The sequence below is a fragment of the Oryctolagus cuniculus genome, chromosome 9, assembly GCF_051225735.1.
Source record: "Oryctolagus cuniculus isolate XC-2025 breed Fujian yellow rabbit chromosome 9, ASM5122573v1, whole genome shotgun sequence".
NCBI lineage: Eukaryota > Metazoa > Chordata > Mammalia > Lagomorpha > Leporidae > Oryctolagus > Oryctolagus cuniculus.
In genome coordinates this window covers 81,234,100-81,250,046 of record NC_142875.1, presented here as the reverse complement: position 1 = coordinate 81,250,046, position 15,947 = coordinate 81,234,100, and the positions used below count along the sequence as shown (strand labels likewise).

Below are 15,947 nucleotides of genomic sequence, written 5' to 3'. Positions count from 1 at the left end.
ATACCTTCTGAGAAATGTCTCGTTGGGGGACTTCGTCCCTATGTGAACATCATCGCAGAGTTCACTCACTACCTAGGCGGTAGGCTAGAACCTATTGCTCCCAAGCTACCACCTACAACAGCTTGCTCTGATGCTGAATACTGTAGGCAAGTGCAACACAGTGGGAAGTGTGAGAAGTCAACATTTGGTTCATTTCAAAGCAAGACTGCTAGGTTATAAGCACCTGAGAGTTCTTAGGCAAACAGGATGTTAGTCACCGAAACAGCTGAAGCAAATACTGAAACGACGGTAACCCTGTTGTTACTCAGCCAATGAGGAACCGGGTGGGGGAGGGACCTGCCTGCTAGGCTATAAATAGCTTGCTGGCCACCAGGCACCCTGTCTTGCCAGGTGGTTAGTAAGGTCTCGCTTTCACTGTGCTTCCTGAGTGGGGTCCATCCTTTGAGTGGACGGGTGAGCCTGTTTCTCACGGTAAGTATTTATGTATCTAAACAGAGGAAAGACACAGTAAAAATATCAGGCAATGGGAACTGTTCAGCTCCTTTACTGTTTTATGGGACTGGCACTGTTGAAGCTGTCTGTTGTTGATTGTGTGTGTCTTGAGAAAACCCTCCTCCAACCACATTTTTCCTGGCAACCTTGGGAATCACCCTCTTCGTATTTTTTTTTTTTTTAAAGATTTATTTAAGTCAAAGATACACACAGAGAGAAGGAGAGGCAGAGGGAGAGAGAGAGGTCTTCCATCTGCTGGTTCACTCCCCAACAATCTTTAATTAGGGGAGATGGGGATGTGTTTTCATTCCTTTCCTTAAAATCTTTGAAACTTTATTGTTTAGAGACTTTAATACACACACACACACACACACGTACAAAAAGTAGTAGAAGAAGATAATGTCACACCACTTGGGATACCTGTATCCAATATTGGGGTGTCTGATTTGAGTTCTAGCTACTCCATTTCCCATTCAGTTTCCTGCTAATGTGTACCCTGGGAGGCAGTGGCTGATGGCTCAAGTACTTGGGGCCCCGCCTCCCACAGGGAAGATCTGGATGGAGTTCCCAACTTCTGGACTTGGCATGACCCGGCTCTAGCTGTTGCAGACATATGGGGTGTGAGCCAGCAGGTGGAAAAATCTCCCCTTCCATCTCTTTGCCTTCCACAGAAAATGAAAATAAAGTTAAAATACAAGTTTATTTGGGTGCAAAAATTTTGAAATTAATGTATAGTTTTCTCATAACAGACATTTTATATGCATTTTTCAAAACTCTTTGTACACATGGGTTTAAAGGGCTTTTTTGCACCCAAATAAACATCTTTTCATTCCATTTTCCATGAACTTTTTGACACTCTCTGATATATCTTGAATGACAGATAGGGGTCATCCTTCATGGAAACCACTCTGAGAACTTTGCATTGAGGAGAACTGTGAATACATGGTTGAATTCAACAAGAAAAAATATACAATAGTTGATAAGAGACATCTGTTAAGGGCACAGGGATAGGTGGGGCTTGAGGGTGATTTTCTTTACAAATTTAAAGGCTCTTGTTATATCTAAAGCAGTATGGGAGAGTTAAATATCATATTGACTTAGGTTTTGAATCTGTTGGGTGCATTTCTATTTGATTTGCATTTGTTAAAATAACTGTAGTAGGCATTCGGTACAAAATAACAGCCTCCTCCAAACATCAAAATTTCAACTAGAATTTCTGTAGTGAATACAAAATAAGTGACTCAATTTAAGTCAGGAAATGAGAAAGAAAATTGGTGAGTTCATTTTAAGCTAGTTGTGCAGGTGACAATTAACATTAAATTAAATTCGTCTATTCTTGCTAAACCTACATTAGCTATGTTTCATGATTTCCCACTATTAACTTAAACATTGTTTCACTAACTGTAACACTCATAATCACGGGAAATATACATTTCACTGGGGTAAAGATAGCCTTTTATAGTAAAGTGATTTTATAAGTGGCCCTTATTTCTTTGCATTGGACAGTAGGGAAGGAATCTGACTTGTGAAGGAGAATAAAGGAGTCAGATTCATATTACAGGAGACATTTGCTTCAAGGTGATTAGTTTGCAAATAATGGTTTTTAGAACTGTTTTGCTCGCTAAGCCACACATTCAGCTTCCTTATCAGCGCAGAGCAAGGCTTCTACAGAGAGCATCGAAATAAACAAAAGCACTTCAAGTCTAACTGATTTGCTTCGTCCTCCCCCTTTCATTAAAACTCTCTTTTTGAAATAGAAGCTCATGTTTCTGATTTTGTCTTCTCCTCTCTTCCAGAAGGGCTGATTTTATTCTATTTGCCCACAGGTGAAGAAATAATAAGATGTTTTCAGACAGTAATTGCATCATTTAGATAGTGCATTCTGCTGCCAGTCACAGAGACCTGAGCCTGGTGCTTAAGCAAATTAGAAGGTTCTTTTCTCTGTTGTAAGAGAAGGGTGAGTGTTGGCGTGAGCCAAGTGGCTCCGTGCAGTGCCAAGGACCCAGGCTCCTTGTGACTTCCAGCTCTTCTGTCTTTGGTAAGTGGCTTTCATCCTCAAGTTTGCTTCATGGTGCAAGGTGGAAGGAGCTTCAAGAGCTTCTCTGGGGCTGGCGCTGTGGCGCAGTGGGTTAAAACCCCAGCCTGAAGTGCCTGCATCTCATATGGGTGCCGGTTCTAGTCCCGGCTGCTCCTCTTCTGATCCAGCTCTCTGCTATGGCCTGGGAAAACAGTAGAAGATGGCCCTAGTCCTTGGGCCCCTGCACCTGCGTGGGAGACCCGGAAGAAGCTCCTGGCTCCTGTCTGGATCTGCACAGGGAGACCCGGAAGAAGCTCTTGGCTTCGGATCTGCATAGCTCCGGCCGTTGCCATCTGGGGAGTGAACCAGTGGATGGAAGACCTCTCTTTCTCTCTCTACCTCTCTCTATAACTCTGTCTTTCAAATAAATAAAATAAACAAAAAAAGTGCTATCAGGTCCCCGTGAGAATTCAGGCTTCTTTTGGGAAGCCTTCCCGGAAATCACACGCAACAACTGCCCGTGCTGTTACTGGCCTCCTCTAGGCCTTGCCTGCCTCCATGGCCCTGAGCCACCGGATGTGCTCTGTGGACTCTGACCCAGCCCGACAGGGTCTGGCCGTCTCCTGCAGCTGCAGGGTCCACAGCATACCCATGCACGATCTGGAAGGGCAGGTGAAAGAGGAATGAGAGCTATCATCATGGACAGGACAAGCCTCTGCCACAGTGACACCCAGCATGAAGCAAGGTAAACTGAGTGATGGGAGAGAGTGACCTTGGGATCCTGTCTTTAACTGTAGCTCAACCAGCATTGAAAAAATCCCGTGAGTCACATTAGGTAAACTGGGGCCTCTGATATCCTGGACATTAAGGCTTAGTAACAAAGTCAAGGTGAGGCAGTTGCACCACTGAGACTTCATTCCCTTGAGCCCTGGAAGAGCCGAGCTGTCCAGATGCAGTGCGCAGCCACAGTCTCTCAAGGGCCATGGTAAGTCAAGGTGAACTGTGTCTACAGCAGGGGTCCCAGGAGATCTTGGCTGCTGTTGCAGTGGAGTGAGTCCCCAGGCTGCTAAGCTACTCCTGATGGTCTAGTACTGCTTCAGGCCTACGGGAGGTGGCAGATCCTTGGTACCAGTGGAAGTGAAGTAAGGTGGTGAGGTTAGATGAAAACAGAAATGCAGGACTTAACAGAGTAAACAAGCCTTGCTCTCATGGAGTAGAGCCAGCAGCACCAAGAAAACAGCTGATTAAGATGAAATCAAACAACTGAAGTTGGAGATGCAAAACAGGGTTACCCAGAGAGTGCTAGAGATGGAAGACAATGGAGTGCTGGGAGTTTGATCTGTGCAGAGGTTTTCCCTGGTTGTTCATATAGGGGCTTGGACCCGAGGGTCCTGGAGGAGACCCCAACAAGAATGGCTTGATATTTTTGGATCTGGCCATTTTTCTTCCTAATTTTGGACATTATTTTTAAAAAACACACCGAAAATTTGTTACTGATCATAGGGTTTAGTTGAAAATGCTGAAAGCCCCAGGGACTGGATTTTTGGAGTCTGGGGCCAGGGGTTGGGAGTGTGTGAGAGGGAGCACCTGGGGCTTGACGTGCAGAGGAGGAGCTCACCAGCAAGGCGCTGGCTCTGGGCTGCAGATGTTTGATTCCCTGCCCTAAGCAGCTCAGCAAAATGGCAGAATGCTAGAAATACCAGCAAAAGTACAAGGGTGCTTCAGAAAGTTTGTTGGGAAATAGAATTTAAAAATCAGCTTGTTTTTCTGCAAATGTGAAATCCATGCATATGAGGGAACTTCAGAAAGTTAACTGATAAAACTGCACATGAGTTTCAGTTTTTTTCACCAAAATAAATTTATTGCTTTATCCCCCCCCCCCTTTTTTTCCTGTGAACTTTTTGAAGTGCATTCACTCCATATACCATTAGTCTAAGATCCTGGTTCAACCCAGATTGTCTTAACAATTGAGCAAAGCCAGGCCAGGTTATTCAGAGCCTAATTTTATTAGGTACTTCTCAAAGTGGAGAGATAAAGAACAAGACCAGATAGGATACTTTAGACTGCGAGCAACAGAAAAATCTACATTCGACACTATTATTAAATCATATGGCCAGGTTCAGGGCTGGTTATTCAGAATCAACAGCATCTTCAAGTTTTCCAGTGCGTTTCTCCTTTCCTTCTGCTCTGTTCCACAATCCTCAGTGCGCCCCCTGGCCTCCCACCTGGCCCCAAGATGGCTGCCACAGGTCCAGCCCTGGAACAGAGAGCACCCACAGGAACAGGATGACAGCAGGGGCAGAATCAGAGCTGTGGTGCTCTGTCTCTCAGGGATGATGTGTCCTGCTCAGTGCTGAAGTCGTGTGTCAAAGCTGTCCTCTACCCATCTCCATGCAAGAATCTGGGGGCACTTTGTGAGGATGCTGGCACCACAGTCCTCTTTTCATTGGCTTCTAAGGTGATACACAGACTGCAGGAGCTAATGGAGGGTGAAGCACATGTATTCCCTGTGTCCTGCTCCGGGAAAGTGCATATTCTCTGGGGTTTCTGGTCACTGCTATTGTGAGTCTCTTGTGGGTCTCCATAAGCTGCCTGGCAGCTAAAGGCCCTTTGCATGCTGACTGCCTTCAGAGCAAGGCCCAGTGCACACGTTGGCTTCCTCAGAGTCAGGACAGGCTGAGGCCTGGTTGGTGCAGCAGGGACCTCAGGGTGAGACCCAGCGGCCTGCGTCTGAGCCCTGGTTTAGCCACTCACTCCTGTGTGACCAAGTCTCAGTCACTGAATAGCTCAGCTTAATTTATTTTATTTTTTCAGGTTATTTTTTTCTCTTGCAAATTGTAAAGTTATATGCATATGAATTCCCGATCACAGAATATTCAGTAAGTAGTAGCCATGATTATTAGTCAACTGGGTTCATCTGTGTATATATGTACCTATAGGTTACACAGTAAACAATTTATTGAGGAATAATTCACCTACCGTACATTTGTGAACTCTCAGTGTACTGTCTGGGGAGTTTTGGCAAATGCGTACCCATGTAACCAACACCGTGGAGACTGAGAACACTCCCATCACCACGCAACTTTCTGTGTGCCTCTCTGCAGTCAATCTCACCCTGCACTTCCCGCTGCAGTAATCACTGATTTGCTTCCTGTCATTATAAGTTTTTGCCTTTTCTAGAATTACATAAAAACAGAAGAATAAGTACTACAGGATGTTGTCTGTTGTGTCTCACTTATTTCCTGTCTGATGCTTTTGAGATTAATTTGTGTCATATGTATATTAATATTTTTTCCTTTTTTTTTTTTTTTACTGGATATATTTACCAGCTAATGGAAATCTGAGTTGTTTCCAGTTTGGGGTTGTCCTTAATAATGATGTTATAAACATTCCTGTACGGCGGGTGCACATGTGCTTTTTTTCCTCTTGCATACATACTATGCAATGGAGTTTCTAAGTCATATGGTACATTTAAGTTTATAGGAAAATATTGACTGTCTTCTGAAGTGGTTGATACTATTTTGCTTTTCCACCAACAATGCACACAGTGAATAGCTGTTTTAAAATTTCAGAGGGACTTGCTATTTTCATTTCTTTCATATTTGGTTATTCTAATGTGTGGAGAGAGGTCTCTTGTGGTTTTAATGTTCATTTCTCTAATGATACTGAGCATCTTCTCATCTATTCATACCTTGAGCTTCTGTTCATTTTTTTTTAATTGGGTTGTTTATCTACTGTTATTCTGCAGAGTTCTTGAGATATTCTGGATTCAAGCCCTTTGTCAGTTATATGTTTTACAAAATTTTTTCTCCCATTTTGTGACTTATGTTTTCATTTTTGTTAATGGTACCATTCAAAAAGCCAAAGTTTCAGATTTGGTCAAAGTAAAGTGCATTAAAATTTTCTTCTTTGACTCATTTTTATGTGTATGTGCTGTCTAATAACCTGTCCCTACCTCAAGTTAAAAGAGACTATTTCCCATGTTAACTTTCACATTTGGGTTCAGAATCTAGTTCAAGTTGATTTTATGCATTATGCTAAATAAGAGTCCAAATTTTTTTCCCATATGAGTATCTAACTTCCCCAACATCGTATATTAGAAAGACTATCCTTTCCCTGTTGAGTTACTCTGGTAACTTTACAAAAAATCAACTGAGTATGTAAATGTGGGTCTATTTCTGGACTTTGATCTCTTGAGCTTGTGCCAACTCCACACTGTGTTGAATAACATAGCTTCAGAGTGTTTTGAATCAGTCAATGTAAGTTTCCAACTTCTTTCTCATAATATTTTTATTAGTCTAGGTCTTTGGTACTCTCAAACAAATCCTAGAATCAGCTTGTGAATTGTTGCAAAATACTGGGTATTTTGATAGATCAATTTGAGGAGAATTGCATCTTTATAAGATTTTATCTTCCATTCCATAAATGTTGTATATTTATTCATTTATTTTTGCATATGACCCAATAGCTATGACCCTAATAAGTTCAACTAATTTTAGCAGTATTTGGTTGCTTATTTGGAATAATCTATACATGTGATTAGGTTATCTGAAAATACAGCAAATTGTTGAACTTCTGCTTTCCCAACTGTATGTTCTTTATTTTCTTTTCTTGCCTATTGTTCTGACTAGGACCTACAGCAAAATGTTTACTATAAGTAGGCAGAGCAGAATTCTTGCCTTGTTCTTGATTTAAACAGAAAACCTTCAGTCTTTCACCACTAAGTAGAAGGATATTTCAAAAAGTTAATGGAGGGGCCAGCATTGTGAACTGGGTTAAGCCATGGCCTGCTGTGAGGCATTCCATAAGGTCAATAGTTCGAGTCCCAGCTGCTCCACTTCTGATCCAGCTCCTTACTGGTGCACCTGGGAAAGAAGCAAAAGATGGCCCAAGTGCTCAGCCCTGCACCCACATGGGAGACCCAGAGGAAGCTTCTGGCTTCAGCCTTGCCCAGCACTGGCCATTGTGGTCATTTGGGGAGTGAACCAATGTATGAAAGATCTCACTCTGTCTCTCCTCCTCTCTCTCTGTAAATATGCCTTTCAAATATTAAATAAGTCTTTAAAAAAGATAATGAAAAATAGAAGATAAGTTTATTTTGGTGCAAAAATTTTTGAACTCTGAATACTAGAGTTTTCAGAAAATTGATGGGAAATTCATATTGTGAAAAAAACTGCATGGATTTAAAACATTTTAGTACCAAAATTAACTTTTAACTCCATTTTCCATGAGCTTTTTGAAGTACTCTCATATGTCAATTGTAGGAGATTAAGGAATTTTCCCTCTCTTCCTGTTTTGATGAAAATTTTTATCATGAATGGATATTTATTAAAACATTTTTTTTGGGGCCGGCGCCGTGGCCCACTAGGCTAATCCTCCGCCTTGCGGCGCCGGCACACCGGGTTCTAGTCCCGGTCGGGGCCCCAGATTCTGTCTCGGTTGCCCCTCTTCCAGGCCAGCTCTCTGCTGTGGCCAGGGAGTGCAGTGGAGGATGGCCCAAGTGCTTGGGCCCTGCACCCGCATGGGAGACCAGGAGAAGTACCTGACTCCTGCCATCGGATCAGCGCAGTGCACCAGCCGCAGCCACGGCAGCCATTTTTTGGAGGGTGAACCAAAGGCAAAGGAAGACCTTTCTCTCTGTCTCTCTCTCTCTCACTGTCCACTCTGCCTGTCAAAAACAAACAAACAAACAAACAAACAACAAAACAACAACAACATTTTTTTCATGAATGAGTTCTTAATTTGGGGGAATTTTTTCTGCGTCTACTGGGACGATCAACAGCTTTTTTCCACTTTATGTATTAATGTGATACATTGTGGTAATTGATTTTCAGGCATTAAATCAACTTTGCATCCTAAATGTAAAACTTATTTGGTTTTAAAGTATTATTCTTTGTATACATAGCAGAATTAATCTGCTAATATATTCTAAAGGATATTTGTATCTATATTAGTGATATTGTTTTCTCTTGATGTCTTTGAATGTTTTTGGTGTTGGTAGTACTAGGTTTATAAGGTAGGTTGCTAAGTGCAGTAAGCTAAATAATGGGGCCCAAAGATATGTCTAGGCCTTAGAAGCCCAGAATCTGTGAACGTTACTTTATAGAAAAACTCTGAATTATCAAGGTGGGCCCTAAAGACAATCATAATCCTTATATGTTTGAGGGGATTTCATACAGAGAGAACACGAGAAGGAGAAGACCATGTGATCCTGGAGGCATTGATTAGAATGATGGGGCACAGACCAAGGAATGCCTGTAGCTCCCAGCAGGAGGAGGCGGCCAGAGAAAGATTCCACTCTAGGCCCTCTGCAGCAGTGTGGGGCTGCTGACATCTTGATCTTTGCCTAGTAATGATGACTTTAGACTTATGGCCTCCAGGACTGTAGGGAATAAATTCCTGTCATTTAAGCCACTTAGTTTGTAGTAATTTTTTTGTGGAAGCCTCAAAAAACTAACAGAGGAAGTATTTTCCCTTTTCCTATATATTTAGAAAGATTTTGTCTAATATAAGTTTTTTTTTTTTTACAATTTTAGAATTAGTCTTTGAAACTCTCTGGACATGTATTATGTATAAATAAGTATATATGTGCATACATATATTTAAGATTTATTGGTTGATTGATTTGAAAGGCAGGGTGACAGAGACAGGGAGACGGGGATGTTCTATCCCTTGGGGGACTCTCTAAATAGCTGCAATAGTTGGGGCTGAGCCAGGCTGAAGCCAGATGCCTGAAACCCCATTTGGGTCACCAGTGTGGGTGGCAGAGGCCCAAGAACTTGGGCTATATTGTCTTTTTAATAGTCATAGGATCTGTGGTAATGTCCTCTCTTTCACTCTTGATAACGATAATGTGTTTCTTCTCTTGTTTTTGATCACTACAAAGGATCTTCGAAAAGTTTATGGAAAATGCTGTGAAAACACTGCATGGTTTCAAAAAGCTTCACACAAAAATAAACTTATCTCTTAATTCCATTTTTCACAAAATTAAAAAAAAAATTAAAAAATGTATCTGAGAGAGCGAGCGAGTGGGCTACCGTCTGCTTCCTCTCTCTGCAAATGCTTCTGGCCGCTGGGCTGGACCAGGCCATCGCCAGGAGCCAGGTCCTCCATCTGGGTTTTCCACAGGGTGGTAGGGACACATGTATTTGAACCATTACCTGCTACATTCCTGGTGCACATTAGCAGCACGGCAGAATCAGGAGCAGAGCCAAGACTCAAACCCAGGCTCTGTGACGTAGGATGCAGGCATCTCAAGCAGCATCTTCACGCCCGTACAAATATCTGCTGCTCCACACACTGTCTGGAGAACACTCCTGGTTAGTTATTGATCAGAGTTATTGATCTTTTCAAGGAATTTTTAGCTTCATTGATTTTCTCTATAGTTTGATTTTTACTTTAAATATTTCCTTTCTTTTATTTATTTGGGGCTAACTTTGTTCTTTTTCTAAGATTAAGTCTTAAAGAGGAATCAGAAGTAATTGATTTGGGGCCTTTATTAATACCTACTGTAAGTATCTGAAACTATAAAATTTCCTCTAGACATTCTTTAGTTAAATCACATGAGTTTTAATGCCTCATGATTTCATTTCCATTCACTTCTGAATAGCCTCTAATTTATTTTGGGATGTCTTCCTGTGACCCGATAGTTCTTTGGAAATGTAGCATTTAAATTCCAGATACTTGGGAATTTTCCAGATATATTTCTGTTGTTGAGCTCCAAGTTTATTCTTTTGTGAGTCAGAAAACATGTGGTGTAAGAATTCAGTTCTTTTACATTTACTGAGATTTCTTCTTTGGTCTGGCATATGGTCTAGCTTGGTAAATATTCCATATGCAGTTAACAATCCTGCTATTGTTGAGTAGAATTTAAATAACTGTCGACTTGGTCCACATGTTTGGTAGCTTTATGCAAGTTTTGAAAAGTCTTACTGATCTTTTGTCTACTTGTTCTATGCATTACTGAGAGAGGCGTGTGTAGAATACAGAACTATGTTACCTGTTTTAGTTCAGTCTGCTTTTGCTTTCTATATTGTGGAGCTCTGTTACTATCATTGTTATATCTCAAGTTTTTAATGTCTCTGGAAAGTTTCTTTGTGCTAACTTTATTTTATCTGCTATTAATAGAATCTCTCCATCTTTCTTATGTTTACTGTTTGGATGATGTATCTTTTTCATAATTTAGCTTTCAAACTATTTGTGTCTATATTTGAACTATGATAGAAAGCATATAGCTGGGTGTTATTTTCTTACCCCATCTGAAAATCTCTGCTTTTGATCAGAGTTCTTAAGTGATTACATCCATTGTAATTAATGACATGATTAGATTTAAATCTGCTATTTTATTGTTATTTTTAGAACTAGTGTGAATTTTTTTCTTCCTTACAATTTGACAGAAGCTTCTTTCTTCTTTTTCTCCTCCTCCTCCTTCTCTCTCTCTCTCTCTGCAGATGCATGTGCACGCGTACACACACACACACACACACACCCCACCTCTTACCCCCATCCACTGGTTCACTTCCTAAATGCCTACAACAGCTCAGAGACCAGAGCCAGGAACTCACTCCCAGGTCTCTCATCTGGGTGATAGGAACTCCATCACTTGAGCTATTAGCCGGAAACTGGAGTCAGGAGTGGACCTGGGTATTAAACCCAGGCTTTCCAATGTGGATATCTTTTCTGGCTACTTAAGCCCCAGGCCAAATGCACACCCCTAATATTTGCTTTTAATTTGCATCATGTCTTTTTTCCTTTTGTATCTTTTTTGTTAATGAAATTTTTCGGTATCATTTTAATTCATCTGTTGGAGCTTTAGGTATACTTCTTTGCATTAAGTTTTAGTGCTTGCTCTAGGGATTACAACATCCATCTCCTATCACAACGTACTTGCAGTGAATATGGAAAACTTGCATCAGTATGTGGATCCAGAAATATTAGTATTTGAATATGTTTGGACTGTTATTTATTCAAATGCTATTATTTTGGTCTATGCTAGTTGCATAACAGAATGGTTGACCTCGTTTCTGGATAAACTTCCTGCAAAATGCTGGGGCCTTTGCCAAGAGCAAGTCTGAGCTGATAACGAGAATGAGGGGGACATGCGATGTGACATCACACAGGTAGACTTGTGACAGGCAGAGCAGCTTCTGAGATGTTGTCACTGTTGGAGGGTGAGAGCGAAGAATGTTGCTGCAGAAGAGGATGACAGATGTGAGGTCTACCTCAGAACCAGGACTCCTGAAAGACAAGGAAAATTGGGGTAGCTGGGGCAGGAAAATTTGGAAACCCAGTTGAGGTACTTGTGTTGATATGAAAAAGAGATACTTTTAAGGAAATTTGGGTATTTATACCTGAGGGTAAGCTGAATTGAGGAAATCTAACAGTGTAAGTTCTTTGAGATATTTATAGGAAGAAGATAGAATGAAATAAAGCAAATGTCCAAAAATTAAATATTATTTTCTGGAACTAGAATGTTGTCATTATTAAGAAATCTAATGATTAGTCCTATATTGCAGGCGAGAAAAATTGCTCCTTATGTTTTGTATAGTCTGTAACTTTAGTGAATTAACAAATTCTTGCTTTGTTAAAAAGATATTTTTCCCTGTGAAATAGCAGCAAGTAAACTGTGCTCTATTATGGGTTTTTATGTTTATTCCTAAGGGAAATTTTAACTGTAGCACCTGATCTGCTACTCAAAAAGTATCTTTAAAAATCCTTATTTATTTGAGAGACAGAGCAAGCACTCCCATCTTCTGGTTCATTCCTCAGATGCCTTCCACGGCTGCAGCTGAGCAGGGCAGAAGCACCAAGAGCCATGAACGGAATTCAGGTCTTTCACGTGGGTGACAGGTACCCCAGTACTTGAACTATCACTGCTGCCTCTTAGGGTCTGCATTAGCCAGAAGCTGGAGTCAGGAACCTGAACTGGGAACCAAAGCCAGATTCTCTTCTGTGGGAGATAGGTGTCTTAACCCTGAGGCTAATCACCGGCCCCCCAAAGGCGCCTTTAATCACCTGGCAGACATGCCTGACGTGCCTAGGCAGAGGGAGGTGTGCAGTCCTGAGCAGCTCATTAGAAGAGCCCAAGATCAGGTTGGTTCCAAGTCATTGCCAAGCCCCTCTCATTATATTTCCCCCTAAAGTCTTGTTACAATATGTAACAGGTTATGAACGGAGGGGTTGTCTTATCTTGGGAAATATTAATATTTCATGTTGTACTTTAATGTGCCTGCCAAGGCGTTGAAAGAGTTGAGTTAAAATTATTTGTATTAGGATGATGAAGAATGTTTTAATCACTTAAAACCATTGAAAGCAAATTTAGAATGATAGGATTGATAAAGAAGCTGCTCCATGCATTGTCGTGGTTCAAATTGGACATGATGACATTCCAAAATGTTATGGCTGACAGCTGAGTGTTAATTAGCTGCCCAAGCATCCCAAGATGCATCAGCCCGTGGCACTAATGGGGTCATATCCATATCAGTAGCTTACACTTGCCGTCTCTTGCCCTCACCTGCTGACAAGGGACCTCTGCCTTTGAATAGTCCTCCCAGTGTATGCCGCTGCATTTCTGGGGTCTCGTGTATTCCTAAATAACCCTCTTCCTAATAGCTGTGCTTCGTCTTCCCTCTTTTCTACATCACAGCCTGAGGAAGTGGTGTGTGTGTGTGGGTGGGTGGGTGGGGGATGCTCCCTTCTGGTTTGTTCTACAGCCTGTGAGCCATGGTGGAATGCAGGGCTCCATGAGCTCCGATGCTTTATGGAAGTGTAGAGATAAAGCTCCTCTCTCTCTCTCTCTCTCTCTCTCTCTCTTTCTCTTTCTCTCTCTTTCTCTGTCTTTAGTAGAGCTGGATTTCTTGCACACATTTGGAAGCATGGCCAGACAGGTCAGTCAGGGGCTGATGACTGCTGTCTCTTGTGTTTCTTGCAGTCCCCTCTCTTCTGGGATGCAGTCCACCAAGACAGACATAGGATAGTCTGGGGTAGGGGACACTGTTGTACTCACGTAGCTGTTCCCTGATTCTGACTCCTGACTTCTTGGCCAAGTAGCCTAGTTCTGGTCTCTTGGTCTCTTGAGGAGGGTTCTCTGTCCTTGGAAGGCAGAGGCCATACCTGTCTTGTTCAACTCTGAAGAACCATGGGATAGGCACACAATAACTCCTTGTTATCTTTCTGCCTGGGGCCTCCTAAGTCTATCAGCAAACAGAATTCTTTGGGGGCTGGCCCCACCCACAAGTTATTGGAAGTCACCTAAATTCCATCCTAGGCTCAAGGTTGGGACTCTCACTGCATTTAAAATGTCTCTTAAAATATCTCATTTTAGTTCCTCTGGCATAAATTGCTTCATTCCTAGGCAGCTTGGAAATCGTGTCGATATTATTGCCATTTCAACTGATTTTCTTCTGACTCCCACCCACCGGTTTGGCTTTTGTTAAAATATAACTAATGTGTGTGCACTTCAATATTCAATCATGATAAAATCCCTGACCCTGACCTTACTACTAACAAACCATATGATCTTGAGCTAAACTTGCTAGACAAAGCACAGGACATCCAGTGAAATTTAAATTTCTGGTAGGTGATAAAATTTTAATATAATATAACCATCTTGACCATGCAGCATAGGGCCATACTTACAGTTAAAAAAAAAAGTTATTTATCTGAAATTTAAATTTAGTTGGTTGTCCTATTTCTTTTCTTTTTCTCTGGACAAATGATTTCTCCTTTTAGTGTTTCTGCTTCATGTATAAAATGGGCTACCAACTCTATGGGCCTCATTAATGTAAAGCTTAAATAGTGTTCAGTGCATTAATGTTGCATTACAAAATACTGTGATATGTGCTGTGACGAAGATGTGGAATGTTCTGTTAAGACCCAAAGCGTCGACTAACTTCCTTGAGATGCTAAAGAAAACTTTGCAGAAGAGATAGCATTTGCTGAGGATTTTTGAAGGATGAAGGGGAGCTTCCTGGGAGGTAATGGGGTGAAAGGTATTCCAAGCAAAAGGAATAGTATGTCAAAGGCCAGATGTATTTGGAGTGTATTTTCCTGTTGCAACTCCATGTACCATTGCCACCAGCTCCAGGTGGCTGAAGCACAGGCTGTGTCGGGAGAGACAGGATGTGCCAGGAGAGGTGGTTGGGGAGGCAGAGACAGCTGAGAGTTAGGTTGTGGCAAGACAATCTTCCCCACCCCTCCTGAGACAGGACGTGTTGCTGGAGAATGTCAACTTTGGCACAAAGTGACTTAAAGCCCTATGTTTGGCGCACTGGGCTCACAGGAGACAACAGAAGGGGGTGGCTATGGAAATACCCCTCTATCCAGTGACCTGGCCTGAAGCTCTCTCTCCCAGGCTGCTGCCCCAGGATGGAGGGAGGGGAAACCACCCTTTATAGAATAGAGCCCTCCGGAGTGTCAGCTTCCTCTCATTCCCAACAGGGAACAGGAAACTGGGGGACATGTAAGGTCAGAAGCCTTGGTGTGGAGTCAGTGATTCCCTTCCCAGACATGACAGTGAATCATGTGGCAAGGCGAGGGAAATGGGGGCTGTTAGATCCTCTAGTATTGCCCAAATGCTTCAGCTGCTGTCTTTCAGACACCAGCCATTCCCCTCTCTCAAAACTGGGTCGATACCTGGAGAAGAGACTGGATAAGAACACTTTGCAGTGACGTAGAAGCCAGTTTGCCTGAAACTGCTCAGTCTAACCGACCAGAGAGACTCAGCTGCCCAGGGACGTGGGGGCCTACGCTGTCTCTAATCCCTGCCTGTACGCCTAAGTCAAACAGTGGCCAGCTCTTCCTGATGCACAGAGATTCACGGAGAGACTATTTAACTTCCCCCAAGAATTATTTTCTCGAATATTTCTTACAGGTTATTACTTATCTGTAATGATTCTACATCGGAATACAAGTACACATTTGATATTTTCTGCATTTCAGATGCTCCTGGTGTCCTGCAAAGAGCCCCGTGATTTCCAGCTATTGCTTCACCACAGTGCATCTGGGACTCAGGCATCGCATCTGCCAATAAAGCACCCTTCCTCAGAGAATCATCTAAATCCTGTTTATCTGTTTGTAATACTTGTATGCAGCTGGGTAACAACATGTAAGAAGCTGTAAATACAAGTATAGTCACACATCACACCAGCAAAATTTTTATTCTTCCATTGGCTATTTTCCAAGTCCTTGAGTTTTTCTGCCAACAAATGTAAAAATTAAATTCCAGGTCCACTTAAGGAACATGTTATGGGTGGCTATGAGAGGTTAGCTTGGAAAAAGATGCCAACAATTATTTATGTTGTACATATTATACACTTTATATCATTCAATCTTCAAAACAAGTGAAGTAGGTATTATTTTCTTATTTTTCATTAAATGACAAGTTTCAGGAAGGGTAACCTTCTTACTTGTATAACCCAGTGAGCAATGAGCCAAGGTC

General features: G+C 41.9%; 1 long non-coding RNA gene across 3 annotated transcripts; it reads left to right on the top strand.

Moving 5' to 3' along the window:
• Window positions 1-352: 352 nt before the first annotated feature.
• LOC138843829 (uncharacterized) lies at window positions 353-15,650 on the top strand. Of its 3 annotated transcripts, none has more exons than XR_016213331.1 (3): window positions 353-471; window positions 2,319-2,530; window positions 15,449-15,650. It is a non-coding gene; the product is annotated as an uncharacterized LOC138843829 (long non-coding RNA). The 3 variants fall into 3 exon arrangements; XR_016213330.1 differs by lacking the exon at window positions 15,449-15,650 and adding an exon at window positions 2,698-2,922; XR_016213329.1 differs by lacking the exon at window positions 15,449-15,650 and adding an exon at window positions 2,672-2,922.
• Window positions 15,651-15,947: the final 297 nt, after the last annotated feature.